Consider the following 19,881-nt stretch of genomic DNA (forward strand, 5'->3'; position numbering starts at 1 on the left):
GCTAGGAAATTTGCTTTGAATACAATTATTTCATTACACAGAGAATGCTTTCAAGACAGTGCATGTTCCGGGGCTCCCCTCACTGTTCCCAGTGTAGCTTGAGCATTTCTCCACACCGCAGGCTGCCATAGGAAATCTGCCTCATTGTTAGAACAGCCAGAGAAAATGCTTTACTGCTGTACAGTTGTGTATCAAACAATTCATCCAGGGCAATTAGTGAGGATGAGGGTTGGTGGGCTTTGAAGTCCAGGAGAAATAGGCCGCTTTGTACCCCAAGCTCTTTCTCTCTCCACTGTTCTTTTATGACAAGAAGCCTTCATTTGTGCTGACTCTTGGGGCAGGCCAAGTTCCCTGTACTTATCCAGTCTTTGTTAGACTATGTCTAACAAACTGCTACAATCAATTCAAGAGTCCTTCTGGCAGACAACTGGGAGCTGAACCTAAAGAAATGATTCATTATTGGCAACGGTACCTTCCTAGATTTCCAGGAGGAAACATATGCTTGCTAAATCTAAGCATCTGTGTAATATTACAGAGCTTTCTGTCATCTGCGGCTGGTGAAGCTCATCAGGTTTTGAAACCTTTGAGCTCTCATAGTTGGGAACTGGGTAGCTAGGTTTTGCAATTGAAACAGGGCCAAGGTGCTGACCATGAACTCAGAGCAGAAGCTCTTTGCTTTACCATTTGGTGTCACAGTTCACTTCTGGTCTGTGTGCATGTGTGTGTGTGTGTGTGTGTGTGTGTGCTCGCACATGCGCGTGAGCTCATACACCAGTCCTGGAGCTTCAACTGAGGACCTGAGCACTGTACCTGAGTTTCTCCTGTACAAGGAAAGCACTCTATCACTTGAGCCAGAGAGCCACTTCAGGCTTTTTTCCTAGTGATGTGATACTGAGGATTCAAACCCAGGGTTTCATTTATGCAACGCACTCTTCCCCTACAACACATTCCCAGCATTCTACTTCAGGTTTCTTGCTTTCTTTTCTTGTAAGTTGGAGGAGTTGAAGTCTGAGCCCGGGTGCTGTCTCTGAGCTCTTCAGCGCAAGCTCTACCAGTTGAGCTACAGTGCCCTGGTGGTTCATTGGAGATAACCATCTCAAGGAATTTCCTGCCCAGGCTGGCTTTGGACCATGATCCTCAGCTCTCAGGCTCCTGAGTAGCTAGGATGGCAGGGGCAAGTCAGCGATGCCCTACTTCCACATCAAGTTGCTAAGTGGTGAGTAGAAGATAATAGTCTCATGGGACCTTTTGTGTCTGGGATAGTTCTGAACGAAGATGGTCAGATCTCAGCTTCCTGAGTAGGCAGGATGAAACACCTCAGCTACAGATGCCTAGGGTCCTTGGCTACATGTGATAGGTCACTAGCCATAAGCCTAACAAGGAAGGGTCAGTGCCTAGGCCCTGAGTTCAACATTTACGACCTAGAAAAATAAACCAAAACAATTATCTGCAGGAGACAACTCATTAGAGTCACTACATACATAATTTTAGCCCTGACATGGGGACATATCTAAGCCTCAAATTTCTCATCTGCACAATCATCTTAGTTGTGGAGCTCGTACAAGGACAAGATGAAAGAATGCACCTCGTGAAGGACTCAGCACATATCACCTCATGAAGGACTCATCAGATAGCTGTATCCCACAAGCTGTCATTAGAATTAGGGTGTTTTCATCAGTATCACCATTCTTTCAGAAACACGTCACAAACTGCAAAAAGTTCACATCTAATTATTTGGAGGAATGTTTTTTTTTTTGGGGGGGTGGGAGAGTTAGCCACGGGGATTGCACTGAAAGGTTGGGCTTACTGTCCTAAGATTTTTAGCTCAAGGCTAGAGCTCTACCACTTTGAGCTACAGCTCAGAGTTTTGCGGACTTACTGCCAAGGCTGGGTCTTAAACCCACCAGTGTCAGACCTCAGCCCCCGAGTATCTTGAATGACAGGGGTGAGTGAGCCAGCAACATCTGGTTCCATGGAGCTGGGTTGGAGCAGTTTACATCTGGCTATGTCAGGTTAGATGGGAGCTGTCAGCATCAGATTTCCAGCTTGTTCGGTGATGAGGTACTGCAGTCCTATCCTTATATTGTTGCATTCAAAACGTTATTTATTTAGTTTTTGGTGCCACTCTTGGGCCTTGAGTATGAGTCTAGACATAAGCTTTTATGCTCCATGCTAGTGCTCCATTGCATGAGCAACTGCTCAACTTCTAGATTTTTCTGTGCATGTGGTAGTGAGGAATCAAACCCAGGGTTTTGTACATACTGGGAGAGCACTCTACCACTGAGCTCCAGGAGTGACAAGTGTATAAACAGATAAATGTGTTGATAGAGAGATGAAAGATAGATAGACATATGTATATGTATAAAACAAGAAAGATGTCTGTATTTTATGAAATTGCATATACAATATTACTATCAATTATTAGCAACTAAATTATTCTTTCCTTTTTTAAGTATCATGACTGAATAAATAATAAAGTATTAATTGAAAATTAGTCAACAACATATAATTATGTATAATTTTATAATATGAAAATCATACACTAATAATTTAATGTTACTTTTATAACATTATATTTCTACGGATGTATCATCAGAATGCGTTTCTTAGAACCTCCCACCATTCATTAGTTGCAGTCCCGGGATTCGACCTCCAGGCCTAAGTTGCCACTTTCAGCTATGGCTTCCCTAATAGCCCGCCAAACATCAACAATGCAAGGTCATGTGCACTTTCTGGGCCTTGTCATTTAGAACCAGGATGGTCACAATACAAAGGGACAAAAAAGAAAAACCACCTTCTTGAACTCTTCAGTTTTATCCTTTTCATTATATTTTTTGCCAGCCCTGAGATTTGAACTCGGGTCCTAGGATCCCAGGGTAGGCTGTGGCAGAGGTGCCAAGACCTAAGTTCAAGCCCTGTGCTTGGCCAAAAAAAAAATTAAATTAAAAATAAATAAATAAATAAATAAATAAATAAATAAATAAATAAATAAATAAATAAAGCCCTGTCTTGGAATTTGCATCATTTTTCTGAAAAGCCTGGGATTTGAATTCAGGGTCTGGGTAACTCTGTGACATTGTGGGTGAAGGGGAAGCTCACCATCCTTAAAGACAAGAAATTCAGACCAGTTCCCAGGGTGTGAATTAAAGCCTCTGCACTGGAAAAAATAATATTTATATATGAGATCTATTTGCATACATGGGTTTACTGAATATAATTTTCATTACCATTACTTATTTAGTATAATTATACATATAACACCTCAGTTATTTTATCATATCACCTAGATTGTATTTGCATATGGACTATATATCATACTGAGACCCAGGACTGTCACAGAAAAGGAAAAAATGTGTCAAAATTGGCTTCCTACTTCAAGAATAGATTTTTGGCCTTGCAGGGATTTTAACTCACAGCCTAGAATGCCCAATTCATAAATGAAATCTCAGTAATAGCACACCAGCCTCCAGCAAACTGAGCTGCAAGGAAATTATGCAGTCCTTTGATCAAGCCACAGTAGTGCCCAGTATTGATAGATATGTGTATGTGTATATATATATATATATATATATATATATATATATATATATATATATATATATATATATATATATATATTATATAATATTCAGAAAGAGAGGGAATGTGAGGATATTCAATTATGTATATTATTACCAATAATTAGTTATTACATTCTTCTGCTATTTAATGAAGTATTATGGTAGAATACTTATAAAAGCATTAATTAAAAATTAGTCAATATCCTTCCATTAGGGGAATCATACCATGTTGTTAGAACGGAAGACATAAATCCAATAATATTTGTGTGGCATTCTAAAAGAGAATCATGAGTTAACTGCAAAGTTAAGTATTACTTTAATAACATCCCATTGGCATTCACAAAAATAGGAACGAGTTTGTCAGGGTCTCCCTCCATTTGTGGGTAGCAGTCCTAGCATTCGAACTCCAGGACTGGATAGTTTGCTTCGACTGCAAACCACTGGAATTTCACCTGGAAGATTTCAGATTGTCATGATTAAAAAAAGAACAACAAGAAGAAAAGAAACCCAGGTGTCAGCAGCTCCTGCCTGTAATCCTAGCTCCTCAGGAGGCTGAGATGTAGAGAATGCCAATTTGAATTCAGCCAGGGCAGGAAAGTCGGCAACACTCTTATTTCCAAGAGATCACAGGAAAAAACAAAAAACAAAAAAAAACACCATGAGTGATGCTGTAGCTCAAGTTGGAGAGTGCTTCCCCTGAGCAAAAGGAGCTAAGAGACAAGGCCTAGGCTCATAGTTAAACCCCACACTTGCACCCTACCCCCCAAAAAAAGGGAGCAGTAACTGCATTTCTCTGTGTATGGATGGATGATGTATGGATGATGAGCATTCAGCAGGTTGCCCATGCCCAGCCGCCCCAACCTGGGCCAGTTGGGACAAGCCCTCAGTGAGTACTGTCTGAGCCAGCAGCTCATCCCTCTGCCATTTAATAACTGAAGCCCCGAAGGCTTTGCCTGGGCTGGAGTGTGCAACAGATGCATTATGTTCTACCTGAGGTGTCCCATTGGGACAACTAGCAGCCAGCCACTGCCTCCAGGAGTGGTCGAAGGTGATGGATCCATATTCTCTATTCCTCTCTAGGATGTGAGCCTAGACCTCAGGGGCCTAGTGGCTCTCACTCATTACTCATTTCTCATTGCTGAGTCAAAGACTGGTCCCAAATCTCAGCAAAGTTATGAAATAGTCAGCGATTTCTATGCCAAAAAGGTAAGCCAATAAATCCCACCCTCATAACTCCTGTTACAAGTCAGCCTTGGGCTTCGAATGTGGCTTAGCGGTCGAGTGGTTACCTAGTATGTACGAAGCCCTGGGTTAGATTCCTCAGTAACACAGAAACAGAAAAAGACAAAAGTGGCATTGTGGCTAGCCTTGAGCAAAAGAAGCAAAGGAACATGCTCAGACCCTGAGATCAAGCCCCAACACTGGCAAAAAAAGGGAGCCTGGTGAAACATATTATTCTGGGACTCAGGAGGGCCGAGGTTATAGGTAAGAGTTAGAGGGCAGGTGCTTGAGGTTCGCCCCAGTAATCTCAGCTACTCAGAAGGCTGAGTTCTGAGAATCACAATTACAAGCAGGAAAGTCTATATGAGACACTTTTCTCCAATTAAACACCCAAAAGCCTGAAGTACAGTTCTGATTCAAGTAGTAGAATGCTTTCCTTGAGTAAAAATGCTCAGGGATAGTGTCCAGGCCATAAATTCAAACCCCAGGACTGACACGTGTGCACATACAAACACACATACACACACACACACACACACACACACACACACACACACACGCACACACACACTACTGCAAGATACAGCATTTGCGAGTTATCGAAGGAAAAATGAAGGAAAGACTTGCTCCAGGAGTTGATAACCAGTGCCAAAATTCCACAGGAGTTCTAAGACTTGGAAGAGGACAGAGAGCCTCAGGCAAAGGTACAACATGGACAAAGTTCTTGAGGTGTGGTGTAGAGCTGGTGGTGTGGGTGGAATGAAGGTTCTGTGGCTTGAGACAAGTCTGGCAGGACATTCAAGACTGGATCAAGGTTTGTACTTGAGTCACAGGTAGGGAAGAGGGCAGGGTCCCAGAATGGGGCCCAGTGGGAAGATTATCTTGACTTTTCACCATGGACCCCAGCCATTTACTGTGGCTGGAAGCCTATTTTTCACAGCTCCTGACTCTCAGACCTCCTTTTCATTGAGGAGTCAGGGCAAACGCAGGGAAGAACTCTTGCTTAAGAAAAGCTTCTAGCCCAATGCTACCAGTGGCTCAATCCCTGTAAATCCTAGCTACTCAGGAGACTGGGTTCAGAGATTGTGGGTCAAAGCCAGCTCAGAGGAGGAAACTTAGTGAGACTCTTCTTGCCAGTGAACTACCGAAAGCCAGAAATGACGTTATGGCTCAAGTGGTAGAGTGCCAGCCTTGAGTGAAAACGTTAAGATACTGGAGCCCAGACCCTGAGTTCAAGGCCAGTACTCACACAGAAAAAATAAATAAAAGCTTTCAGGAGCTCCTAATCCACTGTAGTGAAAGGCCAGATCAGCTGGGTACCAGTGGCTTACCCCTGTCCTAGCTTCTCAGGAGGCTGAGATGTGAGGATGGCGATTCAAAGCCAGCCCAGGCAGGAAAGTCCAGGAGACTCTGATATCCATGGAACCTCCAGAATTCTGGAAGTGGCCCTGTGGCTCAACTGGTAAGCTGAAGAGCTGGGAGACAGCGCCCAGGCCCAGAGTTCAAGCCCCATGATCAACACCTGGCCTGGCTTTAAGCAGAGTATTTTCCAGTGGGCCCCTGAGTTTCTCCCAATGTCTAGGTGTTCTACAAGTCTTGAGAGCAGCCCATTTGGAGGCCTTTGCCTACAGAGTGAGCCACATTATCAGAGAAGTGTCAGCCTTGGGGCATGGAGGTCATCTCGAGCTCATCAGAATGGAATCTGTCATGGGTGCAGTGTGGATCTGAGTAGTAAATCAACATCTCAGATCATGCTTCTGGGACAGGAGAGGCAGAAGGTGGCACGGCAGGTAAAGCTTGCTCACAGGTATCACAAGAGTGCGAATCTCTCAGGCCCACCTGGAGCGGTTATTGAGTTGGGCTCATGAAAGACTTGTGGGCTCAGGAATCCAAAGCTGGCTTGCTGATGCTTGAAGCATTCTCTATCCCTGGAGTCCCAGGGCTCAGAGCCCTGCTTTCCTCACCAGTGCTCGGGGTCCAATGAAGGTCCTCAATCGTGGGGCGACTACAAAAAAGGATCCATAGTGTCCTTTCCCTTGGTCCTTTGGCCCTGTGCACGGATGGAGGTGTAGGTTCCATGGAACTTACTGCAATGGGCCAGACACTGTTAGGGGCTGCTGAGATCTGATGTGTACTGTAGTTCAAGTGGTAGAGCACCAACCTTATGCAAACAAGCTAAAGGATACCACCTAGGCTCTGAGTTCAAGCCCCGGAAAACACACACACACACACACACACACACACACACACACACACACACAATCACACACGCACACACACTCATGCACAAAAAAAGCACACAAACAACATCCTTAGCAGGTCCCAATGGCTCAAACCATCAATCTTAGCTACTTAAGAGGCTGAACTCTTAAGATAGCAGCTTGAAGCCAGCCCAGGCAGGAAAGTCTGTGAGACTCTTCTCTCCAGTAAACTACTAAAAAAAGATGAAAGGTGACCTGTGGTTCAAGTGTTAGAGTGTTAGATTTAAGCAAAGCAAGCTCAGGGACAGTGCCTAGGCCCTAAGTTCCAGCTCTAAGACTTTTTAAAGACACCGTTTGCCTCTACCTAACCCACAATAAGGACATAAATCTAGATTTTGGTCACCCTGGATCTCATTTCCACTCCAGCCACTGAAATTATTGTGTCCCTGTGAGAAATAGTATTCTTTTAATGTTTCATATTAAATAAAATCAGTCTACTGAAATTATGATCTCTAATTTTATAGGAGTAGCATTCATGATCAGCTCATTCAACTGTGACATTGATAACATTCCATCATTATTCCTATGGATGGGAACGAGTCTTTTAGGATCTCCCGCCATCTGGAAGTGGCATGACTGGGATTCCATCTCTAGACCTATGTTCCAGGACCATGGCTTCCCCAATAGGCCGCCAGACTTCAGCAGTGCAAGATGAAGTACCCTTTGGAGCCATGTCATTCAGACCCAAATGGTCACAGTGCAAAGGAAGAAAATGTCAAAACGCAATCATGCCACTTTTTTTTTGGTTGGTCATAGGGTTTGAACTCTGGGCCTGGGCACTGTCCCTGTGTTCTTCAGCTCAAGGCGAGCACCCTACCACTTGAGTCACATTGCTACTTCCAGGTTTCTAGTGGTTTATTGGAGATAAGATTCTCACGGACTTTCCTGCCTGGAATGGTTTGAACCGAGATCCTCAGATCTCAGCCTCCTATGTAGCTTGGATTACAGTTGTAAGCCACCGGCGCCTGGCTCCTCCACTTTTTTTCAGTGCATATCTTTTCTCCACGCAAGGCCTGGATGTCTAGGATCCAAGGATCGGCTATGGCTCAAGTGGCTGCACCCCAGCCTAGGGTGATGGAAGCTGAGGCAGAGTTGCCATGACCTGAGTTCAAGACCTTGCTTCACAAAAACAAAAACAATAACAAAACAAAAATAATTAGCTCCCCGGCTTGCAATTCACGCCCTTTATTCTACCAGGCTTTGGATTTGATCTCAGGGTCTGGGTAACTCTGTAGCACTGTGGACTAAGGGGAAGCTCACCATATTTGAAGACAAGAAAGTCGGGCCTGGTCCCTAAGCCTGAATTCAAGCTCCAGCCCTGGAAAACATACTATTTATATATGTTGTAAAGATAGGGTTTGTACTTACCTATAGATGTTCAGTCCATATCCTTTTTCTTGTGGTTATTGATTGTATTTTTGTTTTATTCAATTATTTACCCTTTATTGAATGTGATAGCATGCATTCCATTTATTATATTGATGACATCCCATCACATAGTATCTAAACTTGTAGATGTGTTCTCCATCATGTCTGACATCCAGGACACTCAGAGAAAAGGAAAACAGGTGTCACACTTGGTTTCTTATTCCACAATCCAATTGTTTGCAGTGCTGGAATCTGACCTCAGGGCCTAGCAGAACCAATTCATGAATGAATGTGTCAACACGGCAACCTCTAGCCAAGGAAGCTGCCAGGCAGTTCCCAGACCCTGACATTGAGCCACAGGGGTGGACAAAATGGCCATACATTGATAGGCAGGTGGCAGTATGCCAATAAATATATATTTGTATAGAATTCCACAGACATCTACCTAGGATTCAATGACATCAACTACATCCCTACCAACTCTTAGGTATTTATTATGACCCCATTGAAGGAATAGTATGGTTTTCATGCTTAATAAACCATTCATTAAGATCAATCAGGGTCCTAGGATCATTGTGTCCCATTTTAGATTAGACCGATGCCTGCAGAAACTTATTATATCATGAGTTTCCAAACATTCCATCATTATTCCCATGCATAGGAACTAGTCTCTTGGGCAATCCCCCCATTGGTATGTGTCAGGACCAGGATTCAAAATCAGGGCCTATGATGACATATGGGCCTGTGGCTTCCGTGAAATCCACTAGACTTGCCCAATGCAAAGTGAAGTACCATTGTAGCTGTGTCATTCAGACCCAGGTTGGTCAACATGCAAAAGAAGAAAATGTAAAATATCCATTCGATGGCTAGTTTTCTGTGAGGGTTTTTTGTTTTTCTCCTGCAAGGCTTCAGGGCCTAGGATCACAGGATCGGCTATTCACCCATTACATCTCACCAGCCTAAAGTGATCGAAGCTGAGGCAGAGTTGCCATGAACTGAATTCAAATCACTTGGTTGGCAAAAAAAAAATAAAATTAAATAAAAAATAATAAATAATAAACCACCCTAGCTCAGAATTTGCACCATTTTTCTGCCACAGCTGGGATTCCAACTCAGATCTGAGTAACACTATAGCACTGTGGGTGAAGGGGAAGCTCACTATCCTTGAAGACTACAAGGTCAGGCCTGCTCCCAGCTGTGGCAAAAATCATATGCCCACCTATTTTAAACATAGGATCTCTATTTACATACATGTGTTTAATGCATCATGATTTCAATGTAGTTATTTTTTTATTGTGTGTCTTAGTCAGGGATGCATTTTGTATTTTATTGATTATGATCACAGATATAACTGTGCTGGCAGGGATGACAACTTATTCCCATGTCTATAGCATTGCTTAAGCCTTCTCCATCTTAGCTGAGACACAGAACTTTCACAGGGCAGGAAAACAAGTAGACAGATTAGATTCTCACATCTGCATTTTTCTTTTGGCTGTGTTGGGGTTGGAACTTAGAGCTTAGCAGACCCAATAGGAGAAAGGGTCAATGTGAGGATACCATGTTGTGGGCAAATAAAGAACTAAGCTGTTCCCAAGACCTCAGATCCAGCCCCTGGAGTGTGAGGGAGAGAGCACAATACTCATCCATTCATAAGCTGAAGGTAGTCTGCATATTTGTATACAGTAGGAGAGATGGTGACCTGTGATGGAATCCAATATACCCCATGACTACCGATTCTTGGATCTTTCCCGATGCTTCAATTTTCATGACTGTGATGATTATGGTCAAGCTTCATCACTCTTCATTAAAGATAACCGATACCCAATGAGTCTTGCCTATCATTTCCTACTTGCATCCTGCAGAAAGTACTCATTCAAAGATGAGATTGATGGAATTCCATGACTCTTCCAAGTGCCAGAAATGAGTATCTCAGGATCTCCTGCCATTCCCTCAATGGAGGGGGACACCGGGATTTGACCTTGAGGTCTCCGATGTCCTGTCTTTCTGGGCTTCTCCGAGAGACAGCAGACATTCAGCCACTCCAAGTCACCTTCACTCTGCAGGCTGCCGATTTCAAACCCAGCATGGTCACCATGGAAATGAAAAAATGAACATAAAAGCGCCAGGTGAACTTCCCGCCACTTTTTTGCCACTCGCGGCTTTTTTTTTTTCATGCAAGTCCTGGGGTCCTAGGATCCGAGGATGGGTTGTAGGTCCAGAGGCTGCAGCCTAGGATGATTGGAACTGAGGCAGAGTTGCCACGACTTGAGTTCAAGCCCTGAGTCTGCTTAAAAAAAATTACGAAGGAAGAATCCTAGCTCAGAATTCACTCCATTTTACTGCCAGAGCTGGGATTTGAACTCAGTTCTGGGTAGCTTTGTTCCACTGTGGGGGAAGGGAAAGCTCACCATCCTTGAAGAATACAAGGTTAGGCCTGGTCCCAGGGCCTGAATTGAAGCCCCAGCACTGGCAAAAATAATATGCCCACCTATTTTACACATAGGATCTCTATTTACATACATGTGTGGATGCATCATGCTTTCAGTGTAGTTATTCATTTTATTGTGTGTCTTAGTCAGAGATGGATTTTGAATTTTATTGAGTATGATGACAGATATAACTGTGTTGACATGGATGGCAACCTATTCCCATGTCTATAGAGTTGCCTATACCTTCTCCATCCTAGATGAGACCCAGGACTTTCACAGGACAGGAAAACAGGTGGAACGATGGGCTTCTCACATCAGGATTCATGTTTCGGTACTGTTAGGATTTGAACTCAGAACCTAGAAGGTCCACTTGGCAAAAGGGTCAAGGTGAGGACACTGGCCTGTGAGCAACTGAGGAGCTAGGCCATTCCCAGGACCTGACATTGAGCACCAGGGAGGGCCAGGATAAGCATAAATTGATCATTTAAACATAGGATATAAATTGATATACATGTGTGGACAGCATCTTGTGTTCAGTGCACTTCTCCTTAATTTGTGTCTAATTCATGGAGGTATTGTGTATTTTACTGAATATGGTGACAGGTATCACTGCTGACATGGATGAGGACCTGTTCCCATGGTTATAAGGTTGCGTATGCATTCATTCTCCATCCTTTCTGAGACCCAGGACTTCCACACGAGAGGAAAACAGGTGCAACAATTGGCTTCTGACATCAGGATGAAATTTTTGTCAGGGCTGTCATTTGAACTCAGGTCTGTTTAACCACATTGCACTGTGAGGGAAGGGGAAGCTCACCATCCTTGAAGACTAGAATGTCTGGCCTGGTCTAACGCCTGATTTGAAGCCCCAGCACTGGATAAAATAACAAACCCACCTTTTTTAAACATAGGATCTCTACTTCCATATAGGTGTGGTATGCATCTTGCATTCAATGTAGTTATATTTTGAGTCTTACTCATGTAGCTTTGCAGATATATTATGTACATCATACCTGACACCTAGTACTTGCACAGAAAAGGAAAACAGGTATCACACATGGAATCTTACACCAGGAAGAAACTTTTTTCAATGATGTGACCTAGACTAAGGGCCAAGGAGGCCCAATTCATGAATGGGTGAGTGTCATCACTGAGACATTAGCCTATTCAACTGCCAAGTGGATCCCAGTACTTGGGATCAAGCCCCAGGTCTGGCCAAAGTAGCAATAACTTTCTATGCAGATGATGGTATGCAAATAAATATAAATTTAGATATTTAGAAAGTGTCAGAAATCTATCTGGTATTCAGTGACATATACTACATTCCCACGGAGTCTCAGGTCTTTAGTGAAGACTCCATTTAATCAATAGTGTTCTTTTAATGAATAATTAACTATGAATTGAAATCAACATGTGTCCTGTGATTATTGGGTCTAATTTTATGCTAGACTGATTGAGGAACTACTCATCCAACCATGACATTGATCACATTCCTCTGGTGTTCCTAGGGACAGGCAATAATTTCGTAGGTTCTCCAGCCCTTTGTAAGTGGCATGACCGGGATTCAAACTCAGGGTCTAGGTGTCCAGGTTGGCCTATGGCTTCAATGTCAGCCCTCCAGCCTTCAGCAATGCCAGGTGACCTACAGGTTGCAGCCTTGCCATTTGGACTGGGGATGGTCACCATGAAAGGAAGGGAAACCCGAGAAACCACTAACCATCCGCAGTTCACAGCTTTTTTTCGATGCCAATTTTATTTTGCTTTCCTGTCATCCCCTGAGGCTTAGGATCCCAAGATGGACTGTGGGTCCCGAGGCTGCATAATCCCAGCCTAGGGTGATGTTAGCTGAGGCAGAGTTGCCACAACCTGAGTTCAAGCCATGTGATTTGCAAAAAAGATAAATAAATAAATAAGAAAAACCTAAAAATATTAAAAGGACTAATTAAGCTCTCTGGATTGGAATGTGTGCCCCTTTTTTTCTGCCAGGCCTGCGGTTGGAACTTGGAGTCTGAGTAACTCTGGTGCACTGTGGGGAAAGGGGAAGTTCGCCCTCCTGGAAGGTAAGAAATTCAGGATAGTTCCTATATAAAGAAGGAGAAGAACAACAGGAATGGTTATATAAAATGCTCCCTACCCGAGAACAAGTTAAGTATATTAAGAGTAGATGAGGCACAGCTCCTAATAGTAGGTGTATAACATAGCAGGAATTATTAGATATCTCACAGTCTTAACTTTCAATATCAATGGACTTTAAGTTCCAATTAGAAAACATAGATTAGATAGTAGTATCAAAAAACAAGACACATCCATCCATTGTCCACAAGAGATACATTTTATTGACAAAAACAAACGTACTCAAACTGAAAGGCTGGAAGGAAAAATTTCAAGCAAATGGACAACATAAACAGGCCATAGTAGAATTACTAACATAAGATAAACTAGAATTCAAATTCAAATTAGTAGGAAGAGACATTATATTTTGATAAAGACAACATCAATTAAGAAGATATAACCAGTCTAAATATCAATGCCCTGAATCCTGGACCACCCCACATCATCAACCAAATACTACATAACCTAAAAACACTCCTTAACCCATTATTGTCATCCATGGATTGGTTATACTGGAAAATCTCAACCAAGAAAGTGAAGACGTAAATAACTACATTGACCACCTAGCCCTAATAGACATCTACAGAATATAAATTCAGTATCAGTTTATACATTCTTCACAGCCGGCCATGGAAGATTCTCCAAAATAGCACCTATCCTATGTCAGACAGAAATTCTGTCCAAGTTGAAAGAAAAATTAATTTAATTCTCATATCTTGTCAGACCACAACAGAATAAAATTAGAATTAAACAGCTAAAGCAAAAAAAAATGTCAAACCCATGAAAAGTGAACAACACATTGCTGTATGACCAGTGGGGCACTGAAGAGATTAGAATGGAAATCTGAAAGTTTCTGGAATTTAACAAAAATGAACATACAAAATACCAGCTCCTCTAGGAGATATTAAATGCAGTACTTAGAGGAAAATGTAAAACTTTGAATGCCTACATCAAGCAATTGGGGAAATCTCAAATCAGTATTTTAGTTATGTACCTTAAGCTACTTGAAAAGAGGAACAAGTCCAAAACCAAGTAGAGAGAAATAAATAAAAAAATTAAATCAGAAATAACTAAGACAAAGATCAACAAAACAGAGCTGGTTCTTTCAATAAATTAACAGACTTGACAGACCCTTACCAAAGCTGACTAAAAAGAGACCTTATGTAGATAGAAAGATAAATAGAAAACATACAGATTGGGAGAAGATTTTTAGTTGCTCTGCAACACAACAATGGCCTCATATCTCAAATATTCTTAGAGACTCAAAAGTTAACCCTTCCCCCCAAAAAAAACAAATCCTCAAAGTAACTACAACCCTCATAATATAAGTGGGCTTAAGATTTAAAGAGAGACCTCTCAGAATAAGAAATATGAATGACCGATAGACACATGAAGAAATATGCAACATTTCTGGCCATAAAAGAAATGCAAATCAAAGCAACATTGAGATTCCACCTCACCCTAGTTAGAATGACCATTATGTAGAAAACTAATAATAACAGATACTGGGCCAGTGTGGAATGTGGCCATAAAGGAACATTACTGCACTATTGGTGGAAATGTAAACTTGTTCAAATACACTGTAAAGAAGTACAGAGTTTCGTCAATAGAGCTCCCCTATGACCCAGCAATGATGGATCAAGAAAATGTCATAGATATTCACAACAAAACTCTGTGCTTCCATCAGAATGAATGATATTGCCCCATTTGTAAGGAAATAGAATCATTTGGAAACATAACAAATCAAATAAGCCAGACACAAAAAATCATTGGCTACATGTTTTCACTCATTTGGAAATGAGCTCCAAGAAATGGATACAAGATGATTGTATATTGAACTGTTTTTAGTTATTTCTATGTAGTTTTTACCCTTTGGTTTATTCCCTGTAGTCACTGATTTTGATTTCTTTACCCTTTGTCTTATACATATTAATCTGATTTGGGGAAGGGAAGGGAAATCACCGAAATGGTGGGACAAAGATTAACCAAAGCAACGATGATATTCACTAGACACTATGTGAGAAATGAACTTTACAAATTTGTGGGAGTGGGGTGTCAGGGTTGGGGGAAGCAGGAACAAATGGGGAAGGGGTAACACTGTTAAAATTGTAGTAATTACTTATGTAACTGTAACCCACCCCTCTGTATATCACCTCCCTAAAAAAATACCCAAAACAATAAGAGAACTCATCCAAATAGAGAAAATTAGAGAAAAAATTGAGACAAAACAACAGATATAAGCAAAATTGAGAAGGTTATAAGAGAGAACATTGAAAACCTTATGCCAATCACCTGGAGAATCCTGGAGAAATTGATGCTTTCCTATACTCGATCTGAACTAAGAAGTAACACATAAGAAGAAATGAAAATGAAATGTCAATAAATCACTTCCCATTCCAGAAAAATCTAGGACTCAATGATTTTATTATGAAATTAAGGCCTGCAAAGAACTTACAATACTCAGATCTAACTCTTCAATGGAATAGAAAGGGAAATAGAATAATCAAACACATTCTATGAAGCTAGAATTAGACTCTTCCCCAAATCACATAGGGACTCACCAAAGAAGGAGAACTATGAACCCAACTGTTTGACAAGCAATGATGCAGTACTTCTCAATAAAATTCTCACCAACCACTTTCAGCAGCTAACAAAAGACATATTGTATAATCAAATAAGATTCATCCTAGGATATATTTGGATTCAATATTCTTGTCAATAAACATCATACAAACAATCAGCAGAAGGGACAAGAAACACATGATTGTCTATAGGGATGTAGAAATAGCTTTTAACAAGCTCCAATACCACTTTATGATTAAAAGGTCTTAGAAGCTAGGAATACATGGAACATTCCTCAATATAATACAGAGCATGTATATGACAGAGATAATTAGCATTTACCTATCGGTGGAAGCATGAAGACATAAAAATCAGGAATGACAAAAAGATGTCCATTCTCTCTACTACTCTACAATATGGTAGTGGACTTTCTAGCAAGAGCAATACGCACCAGCAAAACAAAAAGGGGATACAAATAGGAACGAAGTAAAATTATCCCTTTTTACAGATGAAATGATTCTGCATTTAAAGGACCCTATAGCTTCCTCCCTCAAGTTAGTAAATGTGATGTTAAATTTCAGCAATGTAGCAGGGTATAAAACACACAAGAATCAAGATCTGGGCTGAAATCCAAAAAACAACCTCATATGTATTAGCCTCAAAATTAAATTAAATCTAAACAAAACAACAACCACAACAACAAAACTAGAAAGTAATTACTTTAACTAAAAATGTTAAAGACCTCTTGTCTGAAAACTTTAAAAATCTAAAAAGGGAAATTGAAGGAGTTTCAAAGAAATGTAAAAACTTTTAATGCTTCTGGTTGACAGAATTAACATGACAAAACCGCAATACTGCCCCCAGCAATTGACAATGCAATACTCATCAAAATCCCAACAATATTATTCAATGCAGTAGAGAAAGCAATCCAAATTTAATATGGAATTACAAACTTACAGACGAAACAGAAGGCTTTCAAGTGAACCTCATGGGCCTTTAGTCATCTTAAACACACACACACACACACACACACACACACACACACACACACACACACACACACACACACACACACACACACACACACACACACAGAAATTCTATTCACCCATCAGAAAGGATGACTTTTCACCAGTCTTAAGGAAAATGAAATGCTTGGGAAAATTATATTAAGAGCATAGAAAACGAAGTGCAGACTCAGATCAATACAGGTTTCATGGATTCATTCATTTATGATAGCTAGAAGATGCCCACAAATCTACAGGTAAACAAGACAGATTCTACCTAGTCCCAGTTAGAATGGCCATTATCAAGAAAACTAACAATAGCAAATGCTGGCATGGATGTAGCCAATTGGGAATTGTATTACACTGTTAATGGGAAATTAAATTTGCTTAACAACTGTGGAATACAGTACGGAGTTTTCTGAAAAGACTAAATATAGATTTCCCTTAAGACCCAGTAATTTCTTCATGGGCAGTAATCCAATAAATAACAAACAAGCTCACATGAAAGCTACTAGCATAACCATGTTCAGAGCCGAGGCCCAGAGCTCAAGGAATGGAAAAAGTTACCACTGCTGGGTTTGTCTCCACAAATATGAACCTTTTGACATAAGATACCAAATAATTCTATTTGCAGTAGCTAGGATAGGAATTAAATGTAGTGGGTGATAAAATAGCTTCTTTGTTGAATGTTAGGAAAAGATGTAGGTAGTCCACGAAAAGGGAGATTTTTTTTTGTTGGTCAAGGAGCTTGAATTCTGGGCTTGGGCACTGTCCCTGAGATCTTCAACTCAAGGTGAGTGCTCTTCCTCTTGAGCCACAGTGCCACTTCTGATTTTCTGATTTTTAAATGGAGATACGAGTCACAGGGACTTTCCTGCCCAGGCTGTCTTTGAACCGCAGTTCTTAGATCTCAGCTTCCTGAGTAGCTAGGATTACTGCTGTGATCCACTGGCACCAAGCTAAAAATGGGGGATTTTTAGAAAAGAAAATCCACCTCTTCACCTTTGTGTAAACCTCAGATATCATTATTAAGATACTTCAACCCCAACTCATTTCATCAGACATTTGTAAATTTTCTCTTTTCCTTCATGTAAGAATACTGCAGTCAATATCAACTCAGCTGTGGGACTAGATCAATTGTATGTAAATTGGTAGCACCTAAATCAAGAACTGTTACATCAAAACAAATGAAACCCTCATTTGGAATAATTATTTTCTCTTTTTATTACAAATCTTTGCTTGATTACTTCCTAATGTGATATTGGACCTCCTAACAGAGTGATGACATTTTCTTTCTCTTCAGCAGTTGTCCTTCCACATGTGGTCGATTTCCATTGATAATTCACTAAGCTGACATCTAAGAAATTGTGCATTTCTGGAATTTGGTCTGCTGTCGTGTTCTTTCATACACAGGCTTTCTAAGATTTATTAGTTCTAGAAGAAATTCTACTTTCCAATCTTCTAATGACCAATTTCAGTCTCTCTCATCAGTCTTTATGAACCTCTCTCTGGAGTCTCACTGCAGTCTGCCTCATAAAAAATATATTAGTTATTAGCTAAATGACTCTCAGCTTCTGTTTCTTGCCTGACTTCATTTCATCTGTGATAGCAGCCTGACTGGCTGTGCTTACTGGAGTTTTTTTGTTTGTTTTGTTTGTTTGTTTGTTTTAGAGGTCTAGGATTACTATTCAAAGTAGTAGCTTCGTTGGGCCACAGTGATCCCTTGACCTAGATTCAATGGGTTTTTCTCCTAAAGATACAAAGAACAGCTGACTAAATTCCTGTTTTAATTTTCTAAAAATGAGGCAATCTGGCATCCTTGCCAAGCCATAAATAATCCTCTATAACTACTTACAGAAATGGTCTATCAAATTGGCTTTTCAGGGTTAACTGTGAAAAATGTTCATTTCCAAGTCACCACCATAAAACTGATCACATTCCTCAGAGCAGACTTTTGGAAGGAAGGTTCCACTTCCTTCCTTATCTTATGATAGATAAAACCATAATATTCTACAGTTGTGGTCAGCCTGGAGCACATTTCCCCAAGAATATTCTGTTGTGTAAAAGAGGACCAACTATCAAAATAAAGGTGAAAATACTTGTCTACTACAGAATGATTTATCTTGCTTATATCCATTGTTATTTTCATTACTTCCAACACATGAATAATTTATATTGGAATTAGAAAAGTGGCAAAGGATTAATGGAATAAACATTCAGTTTACTTTCATATATCCAATATATTTAACCTATTATGGAAAATTAAATTCAATTGTAGAAACAATGTTAGAAATATAAAATAAGCCTCAATACGTGTAATCTGGCAAACATACACCATCTACTCAGAAATTCAGTCTCTTTATAAATATTTATTTGGTACAGAATAATAATAATTTAATTAATGCATATGACTTTTATGTGTCATCTGAAATACTCCTCGTGTACATAATTATATGTAATTTTATATATGTCACCTACATAGGAATTTAACATGCATGTAGAAATCAAATTTCCATAATTTAAACTAGATGAGAGGAATCATACCCTCATGTACTGTGTAGTGTAAATTTTCCCACAGTGCTGAACCTTTCCACCTAATACCGAGTCATGTGCAATAATTTATTATTTGATGTTAAGATGAGTGCTAAGTGTAGAATGCACTTTGAATTATTACAATAATTCCCAGAATTAAAGCAGTAATGATACATTATTTGCTTATATTCTAATGTTTGTCAATTTCACTATGCATGAAATATATTATCAAAATTAGTTTCACTTACTCCTTTTCTATAGCTGCTAAAAGTAAAATTATATATTAAGTATTAACATTAAGAAATCAATAATAAGTAATCTATTATTAAAATGATATAGTACTAAACTGTGATTTTAACCATAGTTCTAACAAATTGTGATATAAACAACATTTAATAGAATTATGGGTAATATTTTTACACTTACCAGCTTGTTATTTGTTTCCTAATTGTGTCATTTGTTATTTTTGGTCCAAGTTGTCTCTTAATTGATTAGTTTTCTATTTTTTCTCTATTGGTTTGCTGATTGTGCATGTTGTTTTCCCTTTTTAATGACTGACATGAGACTGAAAATCTGTATGCTAGTTTATTACTTGCTATGTTAAAGTAAAATTACTGCTCTCCACAGCTGTTCTAATCTTTGTATAGTACAGTATTTTCCCCAGTTCCATATCCTATATTGCTGCTCTCATGTATTTTATTTTATTTTTTATTGAAATTTTAGTGTCAATTTAATGTACAAAGGGGTTATAGTTACATAAGTAAGGTAATGGGTTCATTTCTTTTATAACTTTTTCCCCCTTCACCCATTTTTCTCCCTCTTCCCTCCA

This window comes from Dipodomys merriami, unplaced genomic scaffold, assembly GCF_024711535.1.
Source record: "Dipodomys merriami isolate MVZ:Mamm:240054 unplaced genomic scaffold, mDipMer1.0.p SCAF_334, whole genome shotgun sequence".
NCBI classification, from domain to species: Eukaryota; Metazoa; Chordata; class Mammalia; order Rodentia; family Heteromyidae; genus Dipodomys; species Dipodomys merriami.